Below are 18,095 nucleotides of genomic sequence, written 5' to 3'. Positions count from 1 at the left end.
CTGGCCTCCGGATTGGAGGATCTGGATGTGTCCCTGGGCAACAGTTTCAAAATCAGGGCCCCAGATGAATGGAGAAGCTCCTTTCTGTGAGGTCTTACTGAGCTGTAGTAGGGCCCGGGGGGTGTGCAAGGATGGTGTCTCTAATACATTTTCTGGGAGCACCTCCACAGCCTCTAGTTGTATGGCAACCCTCAGGCTGAGCTCCAGGTTTAGAAAATAGGCCTTTTTCAAACGAAGACTGGGGGTGCATTTCAATATGTTCTCTGTGCAATGCTCTGGCCAACACCTGTCTTTCTGACAGTTTTAGCTCAGGATCCCTGCCCCCTTGGCCACCAGGGCCAGGTGAACGAGGGGCAGCCTCTGTGTGGTTGGCAGGGGCCTGCTGCCTTTGCAGGGCGGCTGGAGAGGGTAGGAGGTGGGGCCAGCTTCAGAAAAGCAGTGGGAAAACGGCTTGACTGCAAGTACATGTAGGCCCCAGTCTGGGAGTGGGAGAACGCCAGGACCTTTGACCTTTGCCTGCCCCAGCCAGGGAGCAGGGGGTTCCTGTGACTGCCTGTGCTCTCCAGCCTCAGCAAGGAAGCAGGAGGCAGCGGGAGGCAGTGGGAGAGTGCACAGATGACAGCTACTGGCACCTCTGCCTTCAGAGGGTGACTCAACTGTCCCTGCCGCTCCAGCAGATGCCCTCAGACCAGGAAATGAATCTCCTTTAAGAACAGCCTAGGGGAATTTCAAATTGGTACTTTTGCGCTGGATCCTGGGGTGACTGAGCCCACACACAAGCCATTTGAAAGGAGACCCTCAGTTTTCTACAGCACTTTGGGTCCCCGTTGGTTTGGGAAGCTCATCTCTCTGTTGCAGATCCCCAGAGTTGGGGTGCCTGATGTGAGGCACGAACCCTTGTTCCTCCAGGAGAAGCGCCAGCCAGGTGAGCTCTCCCCTATTAGATGCCCCCATGCTGGGGCCGGTGTTTTTTTTCCGAGACCATATCTCTGTCTCTCTGTCCATCTTGATGTTGTCCTTTTATCCTTTGTTGTTGGGAGCAGTTCATCTAGTTTTCAGACCGTTTTCAGAGGGAAAGAAGGTGAGCTCAGGATCTTCCGACACAGCCACCTTGAAACCCCCCTCCCCAAAGAGCTGAATAAAATGCAGGTCCTGATTCAGTAGGTTGGATGGGGACCAGGAGTCTACACTCTTAACAGTTTGTCTGGTGATGTCGACGCTGCCCTAAGGAGAAGCAGACTTTGAGTGGTGAGGGCCTGAGTTTAGGTCCTAGCTTAGATCATTGCCAAAATCGTCTTCCAGTTTCAATTCTTGTCAGGTCTCCCCCACCCTCATGTACCTGCTGGACACTCTGGACATCAGTGACTTGCAGAGCCCCAAACATGTCAGGCTCTTCAAACCTGTGTGGCTTTGTCCATCTTCCCTTGGCCCTTCACCCCCCTTCACTGGATGAGCTCCTTCATGGCTCAGCTCACATGTAACCTCTTCCATGGAACCTTCCCCAACTCCCCAGCCTACCAGGAAGTCAGATCCTCTCTCCTCTGTGCTCATCACACTGTACCATAATATACTGTTTGCATTTCCTTGTTCATAGCACAGGGCTACTCAGATTATGCCCTACACAGGGGTCCTTGGCCAAGGAGGCAAGAAGGGGCCAAAATCCATTCTGTTCCCCACTTGTTATCCCTGAGCCCTGGCACAGAGCTGCCTCCACCAGGAGGAAGGGCTGACTTTTTCCAGATCACACAAAGGTGCCATAGGGGCTGATGGTCTTTCCTACCAGACATGGAGTGTCATCCATCTTTTGGTTTCTATCTCCAAATAGAGATGTCACAGCTCAGTGTTCAGTAACATGTTCGTTGAATGAAGGAGTGATGAGAGAAAGAAATGAAGAGCTACAGAGAGGAATGCACAGACAATAATTTCATTCAGTCTTAATGGTAAGTCAGCTAAACTGTGAGCAAGAGAGCTGGGATTTGCTAATGTGCTGCTGAAAAGGCAAGGTCCTCAAAGCCCGGTCTTACTGAAAGTATTGTAATAGGTTTTAGTGAAAAGAAACAAAAAGGTTGCAGTCAGCACCTGTAGACAACTCATCAGAACGAGCAAAGAAAGAGGTTGCCCACAAGCAATCCTGACTTGTAACGTCTTTTCAGATCTAGGGGAAGATGAGGGAGACTCCGGAGACTGCTCGTAAGCTGTAGAGGCTACTGAGAGCAGTGGTTTCTACAGCAAAAACATCCCGAGGACAAGAAGAGGTGATGACAAAACAATGAATTCACCTGAGAGGCTGATGTCAGAAACAGAAGCCAAGGTCCCAGCTTGTGAAGGTGAGTGTCCTCTGACTGCAAAGGCTCTGGGCCTCATGGAGAAGGGCCTAGACTGGATAAAGGAACATCTCGATACAGTCTTTGAATCGGGTCTCCTGTGATCTGCTTTGCGAGAGCTCCTTAGTTGCTTCCAGGTGAGCGTGGCTCTGACAAGACTGAGCTTCCGGAAGTGGGGACTCAGGCTTAGACCCCTTCTATCTTCCCGCGAATGCGTGATGTTCTGTGAAATAAAGTCGGAGCTGGACTTTCAGGGAGTTTACAGCTGTCATTGCTGATAAAATAAGGAAGAGCAAAGGTCTAATAATTCTCAGCCAACATAGCCAGAATTTCACTTTGGAATGGTGCAAGAGATTCCTCTGAGAAACATACTGATACCTTGCACCTGGACTTTACCTCTTACATCACCTTCTTCTCGCTCAGGCCAGTTTCTAAAGGTACAACCATGGTTCTGGAGTAAGGGGAAGTGAGAATCTTGAATACTGTATGCTATCATGTGACTTCAGGATAACATGTTATTGAAAACAAAACCTAAATTCAACACACGCACACTCACACACACAGAAAGGAAAGTAGGGTAAGATCTCTAAATCCCCATTTATCTCTTCTCAGAATTTAATCCCAGATTTCTTTGCCCAGCCAGTATAGCAAACAATCAGAAAGAGCAAAACAGCTCTTTGGGCCTTATCTTTCCTCTGAGGGACTTTCTGTTCTTGTTATCTGGGATGAACTTTGTGATCAGATGATGTGTAGTCATCGTGGAGAAGAATAGAGAGATAAGGTCTTCCTGATATATCACCACCGTTGACATATCAGCACCGTTAACAGTTAACACTAAAAGCTGCCCAACAACCTATGGGCTATTCTTACTCAGTAAATACAAAGTTTCCTCTTTTTTTTTTTTTTAAAGATTTTATTTATTTATGTGACAGAGAGACAGCCAGCGAGAGAGGGAACACAAGCAGGGGGAGTGGGAGAGGAAGAAGCAGGCTCATAGTGGAAGAGCCTGATGCGGGGCTCGATCCCATAACGCCGGGATCACGCCCTGAGCCAAAGGCAGACGCTGAACGACTGAGCCACCCAGGCGCCCCCAAAGTTTCCTCTTTTTAAGGCAATAAAAAATGCTGAGTTCATAGACTTATTCCCTGTGTCATTTCTAGAAGAAAGGCAGGCAGTTAATTGCTTTTCTTTCCTAAGAAAACAAGCCATGTTGCAAATGTTAATTTAAAAAAAAAAAAGACTTTCAGTTCTTAAAAAAATATATGCTCATTTTAGAAAAATTTGGAAATCATCGAAGAGTTCAAAAAAGAAAGATCCCTCCGAATGCCAGCAAGTAGCCCAAACTTACCCATAGCTTGCTAGAGCTTTTCCAAAGTCATAGAGAAAATCAGCAGAGGAAAAGCTACATTCACATATTCACTAAGTGAATCAGATGCAGGCCACGTTCTTAACTTTGAGGAGCAGTGCAACTGTGGAAGTAAACTAATCTGGAAATCTTACATGTCAAATTCAAAAATGAAGACAACATGTGACTGTTGATCATGACTTTCTCTGGATAAGAGTGCACATTTCCTGATCTGTAACATGACTTTCTGTCTTAAAAGAGATTGGAAAGGTTTGGACACACTTGTTTGCTGGCTCTGCATTTTGGAGGAAAGCTGAAATCACCTTCTCAGATACTGGAGTATCTCTTATGGTTGGCACACACAAAAAAAGAGAAAAATCCACTCGGGAAAGTTAGAGAAATCCCAACACATTATTTATCGGGCAATTTACATGTACCCTTTTGAAAAAGATCGACTCTGGTTATTTTATTACTTATAAGACATTTCTTCTAAGTGTCCACAACATTTTTCCTTCTTACTTAGCTTTTCTTTCTCAGCTTCTTTACCTGGTTCTCAGAAGAAATTGGGAGTGATCTCCCTCCTTTGGACACCTCATAGTAGACTGCTGGATGTCTTACTCGATGATACTGGCATTGTCTTGAGGCTGAGTTCTGAAGCTTCAAACTTCAAACTTTGATTTAATCACCAAAACAGTCTGAGTCAGTATGTGTGGCTTGGCCTCGAGGCGACAATCACCAAGTCCTTCCTGCATGTCAGGCACTGTTCTTTGTGCTTTACAAGTACTAACTCATTTAATCCTCAACATTAAATCCTCGTAACCTTGCCATGAGCTGGACGCCATCATTTTCCTATTTCACATATGAGGAACAGAGAGTGATTTGCCCAAAGTCACAGCGCTGGTAAATGGCAAAGCCGTGATAGAACCAGGAAGCCCGGGTCGGTCTGTCACCAACCACAACACTCAAGTGTCTCATCTCAATCCATTTCCCTAACTGGAAAATTACATCGATTCCTTCTGTCTACCTCTGTCCCTTGACATGTCCACTTGAGTAACTGAATGTGAAGTCCAGGGGCACTGCATTCTCAAACCACTGCTTTCCTTGAGGTCCCTGGGAGAAGCCACCTGCTCACCCGTGAAGCCTCATGTACGCCCTGTCCAACAGGACATAATAGAGACCAACACTCTGCCTGGACTACTAGGGGCATGAAGGTGAGTTTTCTTGTTCATTTAGCAGAGTGTCTTAGGTTGAGGGGTCCCTGCCCCAGCCCTCCTTGGCCACCAGCTCTATGAGAGAAGGTCTCCTGGGTGTCAGCTTCACATAATCAGCCTCAGACAGAGACGGGACATGAGCTCCAGGGAGCACAGCTTCTTGCCTCAGCTTTACTGCTCCCTTGCAACTCATCTCCAGGAAGAGTTTCAAGAAATGAGCGTGAGTGATAAAAACTTTGTCATTTGACGTGCATAAGCCTCATCAGCTTTCATTTTCTCAGCTGGGAGCATAACCGACATGACTCAAGCAAAACCAGGAAACCCTCGTGTGGCCATATTAACAATGCTGTTCTTGGATGAGACCACATAAAACACCGGGACGGCAGAGCTGGGATGGAAATTCAGCATTGTCCCCCTACATTTCACAGATAAGGAAACTGAGACCCATGTTTGTGGTAACACAACTCATTTGTGGCTTCAAAAATATGTATTACCTTGTTGGCTTATTTCCTTTTAAAAAAGAAAAGAACCGAAATTAATTAGCCTGTCTGGCCTTCTAGAAATGGCTCATGGAGTCAGGCTCATGACACAAAGTCAGCATGTTATTTTCTCATACGGAGGATCTGCAGTTACCACCCCAACCCCAAAATGGGTCATCTCAAACCCTCAGGTTTACCCAGGGCCATGAAAATGGACAGGTGCCTAGACTTTGGTCCCTTAGCTACCGTGCCACTCACTACCCATCTCTGGCCAGCCCTTTAGCATCTGTTGGTCTCTACTACCCTTGTCAGGCGGCAGATACGCTTCCACAAAGGTCCTCTCTGGGTCACAGGTCTGCTACTAGGGATTCTTTTTTTTCTTTTTAAGGTTTTTGTTTTTTTATATATTTGAGAGAGAGCAAAAGCAGAGGGAGTGGCAGGCAGAGGGAGAGGGAGGAGCAGAGTCCCCGCAGAGCAGGGAGCCCGAGGCAGGACTCCATCCCAGGACCTGGAGATCACTACCTGAGCCGAAGGGGGACCCATTTCAGGTCCCCAGTTCCCTAATATTTTGCTGATCCTCATCCACATCTGTTCTTCAGACACTTAACTGACTGAGCCACCCAGGCGCTCCCCCCCCACAACTAGGGATTCTTGTCACTGCTCTTGGGGTCCAGGTGCTCAGGGCAGGTCATCACAGGCACCCCTCCTGGCTCCCCCCTCCCCCGCCCAGAGGTCTCATCCTATCTGAGCGTTGTGCAAAAGTGCAAGCAGACCCCCAACTCTCACAGAACCTGCCATGAGTCCGCTGCTTCTAGTTCCCTATTCCTGCCAGTCTCAGACATTCTTTCTCCTCCTGAGCATCAGGCCACCTCTTTGACCTCTTCGCCTGCCAACTCCAGTTCTTATCATCCCAGAAACCTAAAGCAAGGCTGATAATACATCCCTGGGGCTAGAAAGCTCTGACCTCCAAGTCACAAAGCCTGGGTTTGTACTCTTCCTTCCATTCCTGGGAAGGCTAGGAGACCACATCCCTGTTATCCTGAACCAAGTGTCTGTGTATATGTTTAATGTCTGTCTGTCTCTCTCTCTCTCTGGATTATAAATTTCATGAATTATGGAATAGGACTAGGTTAAGGTTAGGGTTAGTGGCCCATAGAAATAACAAGAGTCTCATTTAAGGTTAGTCTCAGAGGAGATAGAGAGAAAGGGGTGGAATGATGTTGAAAACTATTAAGAAGAATACATTTACAGGGCTTGATAACAAATTTGCCATGAAACATGTAAAAGACAGCAGTCAAGGATGATTCTGAGATTTTTTAAATTGACCCACCCAAATGTGCTATGGGACAGTGAGAAGAAGATTGGGTTTGGTTTGTTGGTAAAGGGTGGTGGACGGTGGAGGGCTTGTGAACAGTAAGTCTAGTTAGGAAACTGGAAGACACTCGGGGTGGTTGTCCTGCAGCTGATAGATTTGTGGGTCTCACTGTTTTAAGTACATGTGAGCAAGAAAATCAAAATGAAATTGCGAAGTGGGCAAGGTTATCTTTAGAATCTCCTTTCTCTTTTAGGACCCATTTCAGGTCCCCAGTTCCCTAATATTTTGCTGATCCTCATCCACATCTGTTCTTCAGACTCAATCAGACTGCGGCGTCTGGGTGGCTCAGTCGGTTAAGCAACCAAACCTTGATTTCAGCTCAGGTCTTGATCTCAGGGTGGTGAGTTCAAGCCCTGCATTGGGCTCCACGCTGCGCACGGAACCTACTTTAAAAAGGGGGGGAGGGATCTGATCATGTCAGGTAATCTCAGTTAAAAGGTTAACTACTGATGAGACACAAGGAGCTAGCTCTCTCATGTTGCACTTGAGCGCTAATGTGGAAGCACAGCCTCAGCGCAGAGGAATGATAATAGCACCACTAATCAGAGCCAGGGTTTATTACAGCTCTTTCTATGTGCTGGGCACTGCTCCAAGCACAAATGCTCTTCCCAGCACATTGAGGTAGGAGACATTTTATAGATGGGAAAACTGAGGCCCCGGGACGCTAAATGCCTTGTCCAACGTCACACTGCCAACTCATAATGAAGCAGGAAACATTCCCTGGCATGGTTGTTCCAGAGTCCATTTTTGGAACCACTATCCTGGGGATGAAAGCATAAGCATAGAAATTTAAGAGTCGAAATGTGTAGGAAACTGTGGGGGTGGGTGGGGAGACACTCAGCAAAATTTATATTCTGTGTGCGGGTGACTCTAGTCTCATCCTGCTAACCGGTGACTGTTATGACATGGGTTCTGCCCAGAACTAACTCAGACAATTGACTTAATCTCTTTCTGTTTCATTTTCCTTATATCCATGTACAAGATTATTCCTTATTGCAACGTTTGTAATAGTGAATAGCTGGAAACAACCTAAATGTCTCTTGAGAGGAGACTGGCTAAAAAATGATTATAAACCCATAAAATGGAATGTAATGCGGCCATAAAAAAGGAGTAAGGGAGTTCTCTAAATACTGCTAAAGAGTGATTTCTAGAATATATTGTTTTACACATACACACGCACAAACCATGGTGCAGAACTGGGCATATCATATGCTACAATTTGAATAAATGAGGGTGATAGGAACCTATGGATTTCTTTATATCTGTACATGCCAACATAGGAAACCTATAGAATTGGCTGCTTCAGAGAATGGGTTGGATGGGGAACAGAGAGATGGGAGGAGGGAACCTATCCCAGATGGTGCTGTGCCCACCCTTGTGAATCATTACCATGCCTAGGCCCCAAGGGACAAGGGAGTAAATGGTCACCTGAACCCAGAGAGAGGGAGAGAGTGAGAGCTGTAGGTAGAGAAGGAGCCCCTAGACAGATGTCAGAGCCCTCCCTAGATGCACCCACAGCCCAGCAGGGAGGAGTTGGGGAAATAAATACCTTGATCCCATTCTCCTCCTGCCCTCAACTCTTTTCAGTGCTGTCCCCTGGGGAAAATCTACAAGAAGCCCAAGGGCAGAGAATATGGTCAAGGCACCCTTAGAGGTGAGCATTGTCCCAGATCTCCAGGCTGGTGGTCGGTGGATCTGGAGAGCAGATAAAATATCTACCACAGAGACTATACAGCCTTCTCACCTTGTATGTTTAGAACTACATGATTATATAGCTTATTTGGAAAGTAGTCAATGTGGCACACAGAAAAAAAGAAATTAAAAAATAAACATGAAACGAAGGGTTAGAGCACATGGTTTCTGAGCCTCTCCCTCCCTTCAAACGCTACCTGCTTCTTTGAAATCACACCCCATGGCTCCCTCTAGTGTCCAAACGGTGTCTCACTGTTCTGAGCACAATGTTCGTTTAGGGGAATTTTAGCGCAAGTCACGCTCCCTGCCCAGAATCACTGGCTTGTGTGAGCAGTTTTCACTGTGAATTATACCCACTTGGTGAATGATCGTATCCCCTGAAAATAGAGAATACTTATTTTGAGACACAGAATATTTCTTTTTTTTTTCTTTTAAAGAAATAGTGGAAATTCACTTAAATTCAATTTTGAACTAAGTAGTTACGATGTTTTCCCATATTTCAAATTGTTAAATAAACTTAGAGGTAAGCAGCACACGATCTAAGACTGCAAATCTTCCATAAGCCCACTTTTGAGCTTGTCACTCCCCTCTTCATATGTTCTTAATGCAGCGTATCTCAACCCTGGCCACCAAATCCTCCTGGGGAGTCTCAGCCAGCTCCTACTGATGCCTCCAGCTTTGGTTTTCTTTTTCAACATTCCTTCAGCTATTCAGGGTCTTTACTGGTTCCGTACAAATTTTCGGACTGTTTGTTCCAGCTCTGTGGAAAATGTTAATGGTGTTTTGATAGGGATTCCATTGAGTGTGTAGATTGCTTTGGGCAGCATAGACATTTTAACAATATCTGTTCTTCCAATCTGTGAGCATGGAACATTTTTCCCTTTCTTCCTCAATTTCATTCATCAATGTTCTATAGTTTCCAAAGTACAGATCTTTTACCTCTTTGGTTAGGTTTATTCCTAGATATCTTATGGCTTTGGGTGCAGTTGTAAATGGAATCGATTCCTTGATTTCTCTTTCTTTTGCCTCATTGTTAGTGTGTGGGAATGCAACTGACTTCTGTGCATTGATTTTATATCCTGCAGCTTTGCTGAATTCCTGTATCAGTTCTAGCAATTTTTTGGTGGAGTCCTTTGGGTTTTCTACATAGGGTATCATGTCTGCGAAGAGTGAAAATTTGACTTCATTGCTGATTTGGATGCTTTTTTCCTTTTTTGTTATCTGATTGCTGAGGCTAGGACCTCCAGTACTATGTTGAACAACAGTGGTGAGAGTGGACATCCCTGCCGTGTTCCTGACCTTAGGGAAAAAGCCCTCAGTGTTTCCCTGTTGAGGATGATATTGGCTGTGGGTTTTTTGTATATGGCTTTTATGATATTGGGGTATATTCCTTCTATCCCTACACTGCAGAGAGTTTTTATCAAGAAAGGGTGCTGTATTTTCTCAAATGCTTTTTCTGCATTTATTGAGACGATCATATGATTCTTATCCTTTCTTTTATTAATGTGGTGAATCACATTGATTAATTTGTGGATGTTGAACCACACTTGCAGAGCAGGAATAAATCTTACCTGGTCATGGTGAATAATCCTTTTAATGTACTGTTGGGTTCTATTAGCTAGTATCTTACTGAAAATTTTTGCATCCATGTTCATCATGGATATTGTTCTGTAATTCTCCTTTTTAGTGGGGTCTTTGTCTGGTCTTGAGATCAAGATCTGTAATTCTTTTTAGTGAGTTCTTTTTTTTTATTTAAATATTTTATTTATTTGAGGGGCGCCTGGGTGGCACAGTGGTTAAGCGTCTGCCTTCAGCTCAGGGCGTGATCCCGGCGTTCTGGGATCGAGCCCCACATCAGGCTCCTCCACTATGAGCCTGCTTCTTCCTCTCCCACTCCCCCTGCTTGTGTTCCCTCTCTCGCTGGCTGTCTCTATCTCTGTCAAATAAATAAATAAAATCTTTAAAAAAAAAATTTATTTGAGAGAGAGAAAGAGGGAGAGAGCTCACAAGCAGGGGTAGTGGCAGGCAGAGGGAGGAGCAGACTCCCCGCTGAAGAGGGAGCCCGATATGGAACTCAATCCCAGGACTCTGAGATCATGACCTGAGCCAAAGGCAGACGCTTAACTGATGGAGCCACTCAGGCGCCGTTTTTATGGTGAGTTTTTTTGTCCCGTTTTGGTATCAAGGTAATGCTGGCCTCATAAAAAGAGTTTGGAAGTTTTCCTTCCATTTCTATTTTTTGAAACAGCTTCAGAAGAATAGGTATTAAGTCCTCTTTAAATGTTTGGTAGAATTCCACCGGGAAGCCATCTAGCCCTGGACTCTTGTTTGTTGGGAGATTTTTGATTACTGATTCAATATCTTTGCTGGTTATGGGTCTGCTCAGGTTTTCTGTTTCTTTCTGTTTCCATTTTGTTAGTTTATGTTTCTAGGGATGCATCCATTTCCTGATTGCCTAATTTGTTAGCATATAATTGCTCATAATATGTTTTTATAATTGTTTGTATTTCTATGGTGTTGGTTGTGTTCTCTCCTCTTTCATTCATAATTTTATTTATTTGGGTCTTTTCTCTCTTTTTTTTTTTTTGATAAGTCTAGGATTTATCAATCTTATTAATTCTGTCAAAGACCAGCTCCTAGTTTTGTTGATCTGTTCTACTGGGTTTTTTAAATTTCTACATCATTGATTTCTGCTCTAATCTTTGTTGTTTCTCTTCTTCCACTGGATTTAGGCTTTATTTGTTCTTCTTTCTCCAGCTCTTTTAGGTGTAAGGTTAGGTTGTGTATTTGAGACTTTTCTTGCTTCTTGAGAAAGACCTGTATTGCTATATACTTCCCTCTTAGGACCATCTTTGCTGCATCGCAAAGATTAACTGTCTTGTTTTCATTTTCATTTGCTTCCATGAATTTTTTTAATTCTTCTTTATTTTCCTGGTTAACCCATTCATTCTTTAGTAGGATGCTCTTTAACCTCCATGTACTTGTGTTCCTTCCAAATTTTTTCTTGCAGTTGACTTTAAGTTTTAAAGCATTGTAGTCCGAAAATATGCATGGTGTAATCTCAATCTTTTTGTACCAGTTGAGACCTGATTTGTGACCCAGTATGTGACCTATTCTGGAGAATGTTCCATGTGCACTCAAGAAGAATGTGTATTCTGCTTTAGGATGAAATGCTTTGAATGTATCTGTGAAGTCCCTTTGGTCCAGTGTGTCATTAACAGCCCTTGTTTCCTTGTTGATCTTTTGTTTCAATGATCTGTCCATTGCTGTGAGTGAGGTGTTAAAGTCCCCTACTATTATTGTATTATTATCCATGTGTTTCTTTAAGTTTATTATTAACTGGTTTATATATTTGGCTGCTCCCATGTTAGGAGCATAAATATTTACAATTGTTAGATCTTCTTGTTGGATAGACCATCTTGTGTCCTTCTTCATCTCTTATTGTAATCTTTGGTTTACAATCTAGTTTGTCCGATATGAGGATGGCTACTCCAGCTTCTTTTGATGATAAATTGTTCTCCACCCACTCACTTTCAATCTGCAGGCATCTTTGGGTCTAAAATGAGTCTCTTACAAGCAACATTTCGATGGGCCTTGGTTTTTTTAATGCACTTTGATACCCTATGTCTTTTGATGGGAGCATTTAGTCCATTTATATTCAGAGTAATTATTGAAGGATATGATTTAGTGCCATTGTAGTACCTGCAAAGCCACTGCTTCTGTAGATTGTCTCTGTTCCTTTCTGGCCTTTGTTACTTTTGGGTTCTCCCTTTGCTCAAAAGATCCCCTTTAATATTTCTTGCAGGGCTGGTTTAGTGTTCACAAATTCCTTTAGTTTTTGTTTGTCCTGGAAACTCTTTATCTCTCCTCCTATTCTGAATGACAGCCTTCCTGGATAAAATATTCTTGGCTGCCTATTTTTCCCATTTAGCACATTGAATGAATATATCATGCCAGTCCTTTCTGGCCTGCCAGCCTTGTTTCTACACTTGTAGGTTAAGGACCTCTTATCCCAAGGTGCTTTCAGGATTTTCTCTCTGGAATTTGCAAGCTTCACTATTATATGTTAGGGTGTTGACTTTTTTTTTTTTTTTTTAATTTTGACGGTGGTTTCTGTGCCACCTGGTCTTGAATGCCTGTTTCCCTCTCCCAGATTAGAGAAGTTCTCAGCTATTTGTTCAAATAAATGTTCTGCCCTTCTCACCTGCTCTTCATCTTCTGGGACCCCTATTATCCACATATTATTTTGCTTCATGGAATTTCTGAGTTCTCTAATCTCCTTTTGTGATCCAGTAGTTGCCTCTCTCTCTTCCTTTCCACTTTCTTATTTTCCATCATTTTATCTTCTATATCACTGACTCTCTCTTCTTCCTCATTTACCCTCACTTTTAGCACCTCCATTTGGGACTGCATCTTGGTAATAGTCCCCGTAGTGGGTAGTCAGGATGTAAGTTGAGGGAGCAAGGACAGACTGGAACCCACAAGGATGGACTGGACTCTGCATTAGTCTCTCACCACTTCCAAATCTCTAGTGCATTCATCATGGACTTAAACATGGACCAGACCCAAGAGCTGGAGAAACTGAGCAGATCCTAAAGGAGTAAGAGGAACTATGAGCCTGCACAGATCTCCTCAGTGTGAGGGAATATGGCCCCTCCTTCACCTCCACCTCCTGTACTGGGCACAAAATGTCTGTTATCTTTTCACATGAGAAGTCTAAGAGGCTTGGAGAAGTGAAGTGACTTGTAACCTACAAGCCCATATGTACATATATATATTTAATTCTAGTATGGTTAACATAAAGTGTTATATTAGTTTTAGGTGTACAATATAGTAATTCAGCAATTCTATATATTACTCATCACAATAAGTGTGCTCTTAATCCCCTTCACCTAGTTCACCCCACTGCCTCCCCTCTGGTAACCATCAGTGGGCTCTCTGTAGTTAAGAATCAGTTTTTTGTTGTTGTTTGTTTCTTTTTTTCTTTGTTTTGTTTCATAAATTCCATATATGAGGGAAATCCTATGGTATTTATCCTTCCGTGACTAACATTTCACTTAGCATAGTACTCTCTAGATCCATCCACATTGTTGTAAATGACAAGATTTCATTCTTTTTTACGTCAGAGCAATATTCCATTGTGTATATATACCACATTTCTTTATCCATTTATCTATTGATGGACACTTGGGCTGTTTCCATAATTTGGCTATTGTAGATAATACTGCAAAAAACATAGGGCTGTATGTATCTTTTTAAATCAGTGGTTTCATATTCTTTGGGCAAATACCCAGAAGTGGAATTCCTGGATCATCTGGTAATTCTATTTGTAATTTTTTGAGGAGTATCCGTACTGTTTTCCACAGTGTCTGCACCAGCTTACATTCCCACCAACAGTGCAAGAGTATTCCTTTTTCTCCACATCCTTGCCAACAATTGTTGCTTGTGTTGTTGATTTTAGCCATTCTGACAAATGTGAGGTTATATCTCATTGTGTTTTTGATCTGCATTTTCCTGATGAAGAATGCTGTTCAGCATCTTTTCATGTGTCTGTTGACCATCTATATGCCTTTTTTGGAGAAATATCTGTTTATGCCTTCTGCCCATTTTTTAAATTGGATTATTTGGGTTTTTTTGGTGTTGAGTTGAAAAGTTCTTTATATATTTTGGGTACTACCTCCTTATCAGATATATCATTTGCAAATATCCTCTCCCTTTCAAGTAGGTTGCCTTTTAGTTTTGTTGATGTTTTCCTTTGCTGTGCAGAAGGTTTTTATTTTGATGCACCCTCAATAGTTCATTTTTGCTTTTGTTTACCCTGCCTCAGGAGACATATTTAGAAAAATGTTGCTACAGCCAATGTCAGAGAAATTACTGTCTATGCTCTCTTCTAGCAGTTTTATAGTTTTAGGTCTCATATTTAGGTCTTTAACCATTCTGGGTTTAGTTTTGTGTGTGGTGTAAGAAAGTGGTCCAGTTTCATTCTCTTGCATGTAGCTGTTCAATATTCCCAACACCGTTTGTTGAAGAGACTGTCTTTCCCATTGCATATTCTTGCCTCCTTTGTCATAGATTAATTGACCATATAATCATGGATATATGTCTGGGCTTTCTATTCTGTTCCATTGATCTGTGTGTCTATTTTTCTGTCAGTATTGTTTTGATTGCTACAGCTTTGTAGTATATCTTGAAGTCTGGGATCATGTTATCTCCGGTTTTGTTCTTTTTCAAGATTCCTTTGGTTATTTGAGGTCTTTTGTGCTTCCATACAAATTTTAGAATTATTTGTTCTAGTTCTGTGAAAAATGCTGTTGATATTTTGGTAGGTATTGCATTAAATGTGTGGATTGCTTTGAGCAGTATGGACTCTTAAAAATATTTGTTCTCTTAATCCATGAACATGGAATATCTTTTCATTTGTTTGTGTCACCTTCAATTTCTTTCATCAATGTTTTGTAGTTTTCAGAGTGCAGGTCTCTCACCTCCTTGGTTAAGTTTATTCCTAGGTATTTTCTTCTTTTTGGTGCAATTATAAATGGGATTATTTTCTTAATTTCTTTTTCTGCTACTTCATTATTATTGTATAGAAATGCAACAGATTTTTGTACATTGATTTTGTATCCTGTGACCTTACTGAATTCATTTATCAGTTCTAGTAGTTTTCTAGAAGTCTATTTTTAACAAATACCCTTATGCATCTGAAACTCTTCTCAAAAGAGTACATGTCAGTATTTTGGATCTGGGTGCATGCTGTTCCTCCTCTCCAAGAGACATTCCTGACCCATGTATTTATGCCTGTTGCCTCTGATGATATCATATATGCAGGCTTAGGTAACCTTACAATAACAGGTGTACCTTTACTATTATTCTCCAAAGGAAGTTACTCATTCCACTGCAAATAGTTGTGATCTCAGGACTGATTTCCACCTGGATCTTTATAATATAACCTTAACTAAATTTGGGCACTGCATCCAAATGTTCATTTTATTTAAATGTGAATTACTAGCTTTGAGCTAAGGCCAAGTTCTCAATCCTGTATCCAAATCTAGTATCAAATTATCCACGGTTGCTCTGTGACTGCTAGTCTAAGGGGGAAAAGAACACTGGCAGAATGGGAGAGTAAATTCTTTTTTTTTTTTTTAAGATTTTATTTATTTATTTGACAGAGAGAGAGATAGCCAGTGAGAGGGAACACAAGCAGGAGAGTGGGAGAGGAAGAGGCAGGCTCCCAGCAGAGCAGGGAGCCCAATGCGGAGCTCAATCCCAGGACTCTGGGATCACGCCTTGAGCTGAAGGCAGACGCTTAACGACTGAGCCACCCAGGCGCCCCGGGAGAGTAAATTCTTAACCTTCATTCCTCTCTTCTTGACTACTCATATGGATGCAGTTTAAATCCACTGCCAAAACACAGCCTTAGAATTCAAATTATTTGGGGCACCTGACTGGCTCAGTTGGAAGAGCATGTGACTCTTTCTCTCCAGGTCATGAGTTCAAGCCGCACATTGGGTGCGGAGCCTACTTAAAACAAAACAAAACAAAAAAAAAAGATTTAAAATTATTTAAGGGAGATAATGATGTCTTTGCCAATGCCTTTATTTTGAGCAATAATAATAAAACAAAGTTCCAGTACTGGCCGAGAGTTTGGCTAATCTTCTCAAGAATATTACAACAATATATAACCTATAGTGACTTTTCCTCCCTCTGTATCTAAATTCACTGGGCCAAGAGTAATTAAGTAGAGTTGAATGCAATTTTATATTAGATGTTTTGCTATGGTTTTATACTTTGAATAACAAATACTTTATTTTATTTTACAATTAATGTAGTTTTTTTCTTTTTGTTTCCATGTCAAAACAACGCTTTTATTAATGCTTATAAAAAAAATAGGGACAAACTAATCAGCCTATAATAAAATACACTTCTTTAAAAAATGGTACTTCTAAAACCATAGGTAACGAAAAGTCCATCTATATTCTTTTTTTTCTTTTTTTTTTTTTTTTTTTTTTTTTTTTTTTTTTTTTAAGATTTTATTTATTTATTTGACAGATAGAGACAGCCAGCGAGAGAGGGAACACAAGCAGGGGGAGTGGGAGAGGAAGAAGCAGGCTCATAGCAGAGGAGCCTGACGTGGGGCTCGATCCCATAACACCGGGATCACGCCCTGAGCCGAAGGCAGACGCTTAACCGCTGTGCCACCCAGGCGCCCCAGTCCATCTATATTCTTAAAAACAAACATGTTATTTTATAATTAATATAGTTTTAATGAGTTAAGCACAGGGCTATTCCTCTATGCTTCTACACGTTTACAACCACTTACATTTTAATGAAATTAGATGTAAATAACAAATACTTTAAATCATTTCAATAAACAAAAATCCAGTTTCGTAAAATAACAAATTGGAAGGTGATGATTTAAATTTGCAGTCTTTTCTCTGCCAAACTATTTGTCATAGAAATCTTTAAATGGTAATTTCCACTACTGACATTAAAATATAATTGAATTCACCAAAATGTGATTCATAGTCCCCCTTTCTAGGAACATGTTTTTCACAAAGTGAGCTATGTCAGTACTTCCTTCTTTTAAGTTACTCTATTCTTTTTTGCTAATTTATTTTGACTATTTATAAGATAGTTTACAACACATTGCCCCACAGCCCACAGATTTATAAATATTATCCTTCTTGGTTATATTCTGATATGGTTATTTTTCAGAGACCTCAAAAGGCAGATAGGCAAACTTCCTTCCACAAAGAGGAAAAAGCCACCAATCAACTGAGCAAAGACAGGACCACAAACAGACAATAGTAGAATGCTTTGACCTTCCCCTCCTTTAGTCTTTTATGAGTTAACGTGTGTGGATACGTGCCCCTGGGCTGTGGGTACTTGCCACAAATTGGGTTTTCAGGGAAGCAGACTCTGAGACAGAGATTAGGGTACAGGAAGTTTATTGGGAAGTGCTCTTGGAATCCAACAGTCTCCTGCCCTGGCTTAGGTCAATATTATAGCAGAAAACAGTGCCTTCCGCCTCGGGCCACGGGGAGAATGAGCCTGGGTGGCATGCGATCCAGCTATTCCTCTCCACATGAAGATTCTCCGTCCAGTGCCAATTTTGGAGGATATGCTTATTTTCATTAAGGCAGGCAATACTTTTTCATCAAGGATCTGCAAATACTCATTGCTGAATATTTTTTTGAAATTTGTAATTACAATTATAATCTTCACCATCAATGAGCAATTTAGAAAAATACAGCACTGTACTGAAATAAATTTGCTGTCTATTCTAGACACTATCTTAAGAATTGGAATATTAGTGTTTTCTGTCCTTTAAAAAATATGGATTTTTTTCCTCAAAATTGGCTTTCGCTGTTGTCTTTATATGGCCTTATAGGGCTCTCCATAGCCCTCTGCATCCCTTCCCAAAATCTGTGCTTGCTGTCAGTTAGGTAGAGATGTTTAGCAACAAAGAAAAATCTGAGCAGGACCCACCCAGCTTTTATATCCTGCATGGCTGAACTTTAATGAAAGTTTGAGCTTTTCCAAAAGTCTGGTCTTCACTGACTGGGGAGGAAAAACAGTTGGAAAAAATGCTTTGAGCATGTGAACCATGTAATTTCATTTGAACTAAGGAATTCCAAAAATACTTGCTTATTGAAAGGGCAGTTATGTTTT

The 18,095-nt window shown here is 41.9% G+C and overlaps 1 protein-coding gene across 1 annotated transcript in view; it reads left to right on the top strand.

Moving 5' to 3' along the window:
• The first annotated feature begins 2,200 nt into the window (after window positions 1–2,200).
• Window positions 2,201–18,095, top strand: part of RIC1 (RIC1 homolog, RAB6A GEF complex partner 1) — a 187,599-nt gene continuing 171,704 nt past the window's right edge. Inside the window, exon 1 of the mRNA XM_034647000.1 lies at window positions 2,201–2,327. The gene's annotated coding sequence lies outside the window, so the exon portion shown is untranslated. The remainder of the gene's footprint in view (window positions 2,328–18,095) is intronic.

Source organism: Ailuropoda melanoleuca, chromosome 17, assembly GCF_002007445.2.
Source record: "Ailuropoda melanoleuca isolate Jingjing chromosome 17, ASM200744v2, whole genome shotgun sequence".
Taxonomy (NCBI): Eukaryota; Metazoa; Chordata; class Mammalia; order Carnivora; family Ursidae; genus Ailuropoda; species Ailuropoda melanoleuca.
This window is presented reverse-complemented; position numbering and strand designations above follow the sequence as displayed.